Source organism: Melopsittacus undulatus, chromosome 1 (genome assembly GCF_012275295.1).
Source record: "Melopsittacus undulatus isolate bMelUnd1 chromosome 1, bMelUnd1.mat.Z, whole genome shotgun sequence".
In the NCBI taxonomy this organism is placed as follows: Eukaryota; Metazoa; Chordata; class Aves; order Psittaciformes; family Psittaculidae; genus Melopsittacus; species Melopsittacus undulatus.
Genome location: NC_047527.1, coordinates 10,901,802 through 10,909,855, shown reverse-complemented (window position 1 = coordinate 10,909,855; position 8,054 = coordinate 10,901,802).

The window sequence follows — 8,054 nt, the reverse complement described above, 5'->3', positions numbered from 1 at the left end:
TCTGCAAGTAATTATCTTCCACACAATAGACACAGAAAGCATTGTCACCACTTGAGAAGCACATATGGCTAAGAGGTTTACATGTAGATATTCCTGAGCTAGCAGGGTGATGCAGGCTAATGGAAGAGCTAAAAGAGAGAATGAGGTAGATGCTTTTGTAAAAACATATTTTTCAGTTTAATTTTTGTTTTATCATTAAATTAGAAGTTTAGAACCAAAGCAACAGATCAGCTGGAGCCAGCCAAGTTCACGCATGGCAGTAAGACAGAGCAAGAATAAAAACCAGTAATCCTGCCCCCTCTATCCATGAGTGATTAGTCAGACTCTCGGTTCTTCTGTAACACTTTTCCACACCCTAGCTCTCAAAACAACATTTAAAGAAAAGTCACAGAACACTTTTACAGAAGAAAGAACATAAATCATGCCAAAGATCAGTGCCAGAATAAAATATAACCCTAAATCAGTATTCAGGGGCACTAACTGTTCCTCACTGTGCCTCTTCATAATAACCAAAAAAGATGCATTTAATTTCTAAGATCATAACATGAAGAAAACAAAAATATATGCTAATTAGAAAATACCCCCAAACCAATCTTTGTTTGACTACTGTTAGACATTACCTTAATGCTTGAAATGAGAGCTGTCCGATAGCGAATTGCCATTCAAGAGGAGCAAGTGTTCTGCACTTCTGTTCAGCATATACACTCCTCATACGTGAATGGCCTCCTGGTCTTGTCATCTTGTCTTCTGAAGCATAAACTGGGAGCTCCATGGATAATTATAAGGACATAAAACCTGTATGCATATACCCTTCTCTAGAAGAATGTAAGAGGCATACCTGTAACCAGGCATTCACATATGTATGGGTCTGCAAATGGTTCACAGGACCAGAGGCTTAGATTTAGAGTCATTTCTAGAAAATGTAGCCCCGGAAGGGAGATGATAGGAGATAGTCCAAGAAAAAGTGCTGCTGGTAGAAATAGCAAGGGTTTTCCTTGTCCTCAGCTGTTATCGGTGTCCAGGGCTATGATGTCATAGAATCACAGAATGGTTTATGTAGCAAAAGACCTTAAAGCTCATTCAGTTCTAACCCCCTGTTTTGGGCGGGGAAGTCTTCCACTAGACTGGGTTTTTCCAAGCCCCATCCAACACTGCCAGGAATGGGGCAGTCACAACTTCCCGGGTCAACCTGTTCCAGTGTCTCATCACACTCACAGTAAAGAACTTCCTCTTTATGTCTAATCTAAATCTACACTTTTCCAGTTTAAAGCCATTCCCCTTCTCTTGTCATTATGTGCACTTGCAAAATGTTCCAACACTGACCCCTGAGGAAAGCCACTCATCACTGATCTCCATTTAGACATTGAGCCATTGACCAAAAGTCTTTGGGTGTGACCATCCAACCAATTCCCTGTCCACTGAGTGGTCCATCCATCAGTTCCATGTCTCTTCAGTTTAAAGACAAGGCTATCATGTGGGACAGTGTAAAATGCTTTGCACAAGTCCAGGTATGGTATGCTAAGAGGCTACTAATGTAGTGGATAGACTCAGCCCTGACGAGCTAGGTTACTACAAGGGCTTGAATACTGCAGCATGGCAACGAAGTGGCAAGTGATTGGAGTACAGAAAAACTTAGAAAAGAAGGCCAAGAGAGTTGTCTTCAGTGCTAGCACCAGCTTCCATCTTTGAATAATTCTGCTCACCCAGATCTAAACACTGACACCATTTCTAACTTGCAGAATGCCCAACACAAAAATCCATGAATGCAGAAAGGAAGGAGATTTCTACGTACTTATCCTGTTCTTACTCTCTTCCGTATATTCTTCTGTATACTCTTCCTTTTTGCTCCTATCCAGCCTCAGAGTCAGGATTCTAGTTGGGAGAGCCCTTTGGGCCCACCCTGTACAGCTGCTCTGACTCCCTTCTATTTATGCTACATTTCAGAGGAAGAGATTTTCTCTTATTCCTGATCATTGTCAACAAACAGCAAACCCCTCCAATGCCGTTTTTTTTGACAGAGTCAACCTTAACGCTTGCATTCAAGGATTAGTCACACATTGCTGGAGTGAAAACAAAGAAAATGTAAACAGCTAGTGCTTTTGCCAGAAGTATGCAAGAGTCTGTGTGGGAAAGGATATGATATAAGAGCTTGTGTGATCATACATTCTTTTATTAAAATAAAACCTTTCACAACAATTCCTAACATGATTCTTTTTCTCTGAGTATCACCATTCATTAAACAAAGCTTGCCTGTGCAATTATCAAGTATGTAAGGCTTGTGATATCAGGTAGATCCTTCTATGGGTGTATTTCAAATTGTCGTTGTTTAATTATTAACTGACTCCATCATGTTTTCTTTCAGTATGTGTGCTTTATTTCAGGAATACATCCTGCAATATTAAATAGAAAGATAAGCTCAGTCAAGATCTGAAGAACAGTATGAAAATCAGCTTATGCATGTTTTCTCACCTACCTTTTCTGAGCTATCCCAAATTATTGCCATAGCCAAGATAGAGAAAGGAAAGAAAATGCATTGTGGAGAGTCAACACTGGGCTTTGAGACAGAAGATACGCCTTTACCCACCTTCTTCTCATTCCTGTCTTAGTGATCTCACAAATATGAAACCAAAAATGTGCCATGAAGGTTTAAACAAAAAAGCTCCTTGAAACTGTTATCAGGATATAAGCAAAGTTTATTCTCATTTACAAGACTTTTTCCAGATATTTTTTAGTCCTAAGACATATTTTAGGTGACCTCCTCATAAAATTCAGAAACCTGATAAAAAGAAAATTCAAGGAACTGTTTCATGAGTGTCAGAAGAGTTTGTCTTGACATTGTTAAATCAGTCTGTTTTGGCTCAGAGTGTGGTGGAGAAGCACGGAAACATGAGCACAGCTCACAAAACTACCCTGGTGGTGAGGGATCCTGTTCTGCTGTGTCCATGGTAAGGTAGCCCACTGCAGTGCAGGAAACACACCTTCACTCTGCTCAGACTCTACCTGAATCAAAGGCTTTTTCTTTCTCAGAAGAGGTGCTGACTGAGAAGTTTACCTCTCTTTCTGAAGTAGTACTCTTTTATGTTTAAAAAGTCACTACAAGAGCTCCTGGAATCCACCAGTGCTCTTTTCTAGGTGAGTGTCCTTATGGCTGACTATGGTACTGTCTCAAATGTAAGAGTAAATGTACATGACTGTAAATGAATATTTAGAGGCTGAAATAAAAATGAAAGCCCTTTAACAGGAGTAGATGATAAAACACTAGCCTAGAATAGCTATAAACCATCAGTGTTCATCCACAAAATGAGATACCATACTTAAAATCCCTGCTTTATTGAGGTTTATTTTAAAGCATATTTAAACCCATTAAAAATATCCTAAGTGAAGGTTTTACAGAAAAAAAGTAGAGCTACTGTGTATGAGTTTCTCATTAGCTTCCTTCCCAGAATAATTGCTCCAGAAAAAAGCAAAATATTTCTTCAGTCCCAGCTGTGTTTTACCAAAGGTTAAAAAAATCCAAAACACTTTCAGGTGGACCTAGAATTTTGCCATGTTCTCGCATGAAATTTCCTGGGAGACAACTAAGCCAAGAAAAACCGTGATGAGTATGTTTTCCCTTTCTCTATACCTCCTGTCCCAGCAATACAACATTCACAGAGAGGTCTCATGTAGTCCAGACCGCCTCTGAAGTACACAACTTGAAAATCAGCCACGTGGGCTCCAGACTTGAAAGAGACATCAAGATGAATGAAGAATGGCTACATCCCACCATGAGGAAACTTTTTAGGCAAGGAAGATTTGCTGCCCAAGGAAACAAACTTGAGCTTGATAGTAGATACAATCTGCACTTACCTAGCTTAGCAACTAGGGTTTCTAGATGTGTAAGAAAGGCAGCTGAGCAGTTTCAATTCGACAGACCAATACTTCCTCATCAGTGAGACAGAATGCTTTTTCTTTTGTCTTGAAAATATCTTTTTCCCGACTCTTCCTCTTTTCTCAACTAATTTAAATCATTCCTCCCATACTCGAAGCAGGAATGCACTAAAAGTTCCCATCTGTCCCTTCTGCCTTATCAAATTTCCGATTCCTAATTAAACATATAAATTCTAAAAGTGCATTTTAACCACTGGCAATTGATTCCCTTTGGAAAGAAAAAAGCCTCCCTCTAGAGCAAGTTACACGAAATCACTTGACTCAACAAGCTAAACTAACTTTCTTTTGCCTAGCCCAACCTTTTAGAGTTTGGCAATGCTCCAGTGCTCCTGATTAAGGGAAAAGATGCTGAAGGGCCAGATTTTTGAAGGTGCTGAGCACCCACAGCACATGCCAATTTAATCTGATGCTGCAGATGCCAGGCGCCTGTATCTATCCTGCCCCATGACACCTTCAATTTACTTTCTCTTGGTGTGACAGGGTATCGCTTTCACTTGTTTTTTTATTCTTTGCTTGGGACTATCAAAGTTAAATTCCACAGAACAGTGATGTTTATCTCTTTCGGAGCTGAGCTGCAGAACAGTATTTGCATTTGAAACATCAAGTACTTCTACACCCGCTTCTCCAAACAGAACCACTACAGGGTTTTGAGTTTGCACCTGTACTTTCCATTGCTGCCTTAATTTATTCCAGCCAAAAGGAAAACTGAAAACTGGATGTTTTCTTTTCAAGTGCTGGACTGGTCCTCCAAATGGGTGTCTCAGGCCTTGGTTCTGCCATTCATTCCTTGTGCAGCTCTCACACATGAGCAATGCATCTGTGGAATGGAGATGAATTTAGTATTCAAATCTTTGTGTGTAAGCCCTATGGGGAATTGTTACAGAAATACCAACTTAAGGGCCTTGGCAGTGCACAGCTGTCACTAAGCACTCAGTCACATCACTATCATACATCACGTTTACTAGGAGAACAAATAGCATGTGCAGAGGAAGGGCTAAATGGAAGGAATTGGATTACCAAGGGCCAAAGAGAATAAATGTCCCTGAATGACTTACTGCTGGCTGAATCATCTCCCCCTTGTTTGGAGAATCAGAGGCTCTGAGGACTAAGACAGTACAAGGGTTTGTCATAAACCATTCCTCTCCTATACATTTTATAGAAAGTCCATGACAGGATTTAGTTTTCACGTTACAAATGGGATAGAAAAAAAAATCAATGAAAAAGCTGAAAAAGCAAGTGATAATTCCTCAGAAATGACTAGGAGTGCCTCACTGAAAGCCACAGGGTCGGAAGGAAACACTGAACGTTCATGTCTTCCTGCGCTTCAGAGTATTTTTCTTTCCATTTGGCTTTAGAAAGCATCATTTTGGCTGGTTCTGTGGCTTTTGCATCAGGACAAACAGTGTGTGTTACACAATGACTCTGTGTTGATATGCACCTGAAGGCTAGAGGGAAGCAAACGGGGAGTGGAAAGGAAGCTTTAACTCAGAAGATGAAAGGAGGATTTCTTTAGCATGCTCATTTTTTTTCCCCCTTTTCTTACCGATGGTGGGAATAAAATGGGGCTGGACTAATTGATTTTCAGAGGAAAAAACAAATGAACAGATGAGCTTATTAATGGAACAGGAACACAGATACCTGGGAGAAAACATATTTAACCTCATTGTTGTGTACTCCTCTTACGTCATAATCTCTTTCTATGGCACGGATAATGATTTTCATATAAAAGTCAACCAATAGGAACAATGTCAATATTGCTGCAACATTTAACAATACTCTTAGGACCGCAAAGTCTGAGGTACACCAGTATTTGGGGTAAGAAATGCTGGTACGCTTATGTCAAAGTGACAACTTTTAAATGCTAATCATTTCATAGTTTAATTTGAATGAATGTCATCAGTGCATGATCATATGTATCTGGGGAGGACTGCTAATTTTAAACATTCAAAAGCCCATTGGAATCAGCAGACAGACATTCATGGCTTGATCAGGCCAACTACAGATATCTCTTGGCCTGGGTAAGTATGTGTTTTTCAGATGAGAAGAGCTTGGCAGAAGTTTTCAATATGTGACTCAAACACCAATGGCTTATAACTTGGAAGTTCTTGAAGTTCTTCTTCCCCAGACGTTGCTGAGAGATTTACTCTTGCCCACCTACCCTGTTGGAATAAATGGTGTCTTCTACCCAAAAAAGTAAAAATAATAATAATAAAAAAAATAGTTGTTAATCACATATAGACTATTTCAGAGTAAAAAAAAAAATAAATAAAAAGGAGAAAAAAAAATCGGTGCTTAATAGCTTAATTTTATTTCAATAACCAAATCTAGAACACTTAGGTGCTAGGGCTAAATGTCATAGAGGCTGCGTGCAGTCTTAGCCTAAGTCAGGAGATGGCGATATTGTAGATACTCTTAGTGCTCCTCACCTGGCTATGCAACAGGTAGGTTTGGGAAGTCGTGGTGCAGGAATGCTTCTCTGTAAACTGTGGTGCAGGTCTGCCAGAGGCAAATCCTTCTGGTCCAAGAGCATTTGTTGCTGAACATGCTGCATTCAGGTTGCATTGCTGCAACCAGAGAAAACCTACTTTGTTGCAAATTAGCAAGTATGGGAAGATGGATGTAATTCTGCTCCAGGGGTGATTTTTTGGAGACAAAGATAAAAGGACATATGTGAAGTTGCTAGCTGAGAGAACTGAGATGCTTGGATGAACAGAGAAAAAGTTTTAAAGCAGGCATTGACTCTTTCTGACGTGTTGTAATACTATATTTTAGGAGTTCTGCCTTCAGCCCTGGAAGAGAACTGGGGAAGGAGGAGATGGGGCCATAGATATCCAATTTAGGTGTCCAAAACATCTAACTCGGCATCACCACAGAGGTCTGGATAGAGACCTGTCATTCGTCTGCCTCGGAAAAGACTTCCTTGGGCACATGTAGGGATTTCAACTGGGAGCTTGGGAACTCAGGCTAAATTGGCAGATCCCCACAAGGTTAAGCAGTCACGTTGCTGTTAGCAGCTTGATGGGTTTTATGCAGCCAATTTGGGTTTAAACTGACTCAGTCCTATCATTATGGATTAGATGGAGAAAGGAGATATTATATTCCTCACTGCATGCACACTGCTTGGGACAGGCATGGCTAGTGCATACACAGACTCCCAAACACTCATGAATGTCACTGCAGTAAAAAAAAATGGTTAATTCCCACCAATTTACACTTTCATTTGCACATGACTGAGATTTGTGCTGCGATTTTGGGATTGTTTGAACTTCAGACTCAAAGTGAAACTTGAAGGTGAACCAGCCTCATTCAAAACTAAGTGAAGATAAAGTTCATGCCACATCCTGGGAAGGATAACTGCCAGGTTTCACGCTTCACTGTCTCTAGCACAAAAGCAAAGAAATACAGTGAAAAAGTTTATAACAGGGAAATTATCAGATTACAGGACAGAAAATTGTTCTTCAAACCCTAACTCATGAACCTTTAAATGAACAAGCTCTGAGGTGCAAGTCTGAAGCGCAAGCACAAATCAGTGCATTTTCTCATTACTCCTGTCATCATCTTGCCAAATATCTTGACAGCTTGGAAGAGCCCTCCACTTTTGTCTGGCCCAAGGATTTTCACCCTGGGGATTACAAGCAGTTGGCAGACGACACTCATCACCCTGCCTCCTCTCAGGATTCACCTCCACAGGATAAATCCAGGTGGGAACTTTCTCGATTAGCTCATCCACCAGAGAAATCACATGCTTAGACCCTGAAGGTCTGTCTTACAAATAGAGGTGCCTATGCAGCCAGAAACATGACACAAAGCAGGAGGGACTAACCAAAATGATTGAAGTCAGTAGTGAGATGAAGGCTTCTTTACCAGTTCCTTCCTTTTCTACCCCAGTGCCCTCTAAGAAACTGACTCTCCACCTTTTACAATAGATCCTGAGAGTTTTACCATTCCAGAATACTACTGTCTAAGGGTGATTATCTCTGGAGCATACTAACATCAGCTGAAATGCATGTTGCAGAGTTGTCCATCCCGTCTTGCTGCCTCAGTAGTGGGAGTGTGCATGTCCAACACAGAAGCAAGGAGGGTAGTCAGATAGTATAACCTTTTACTCATCCCCTTTTACTCAT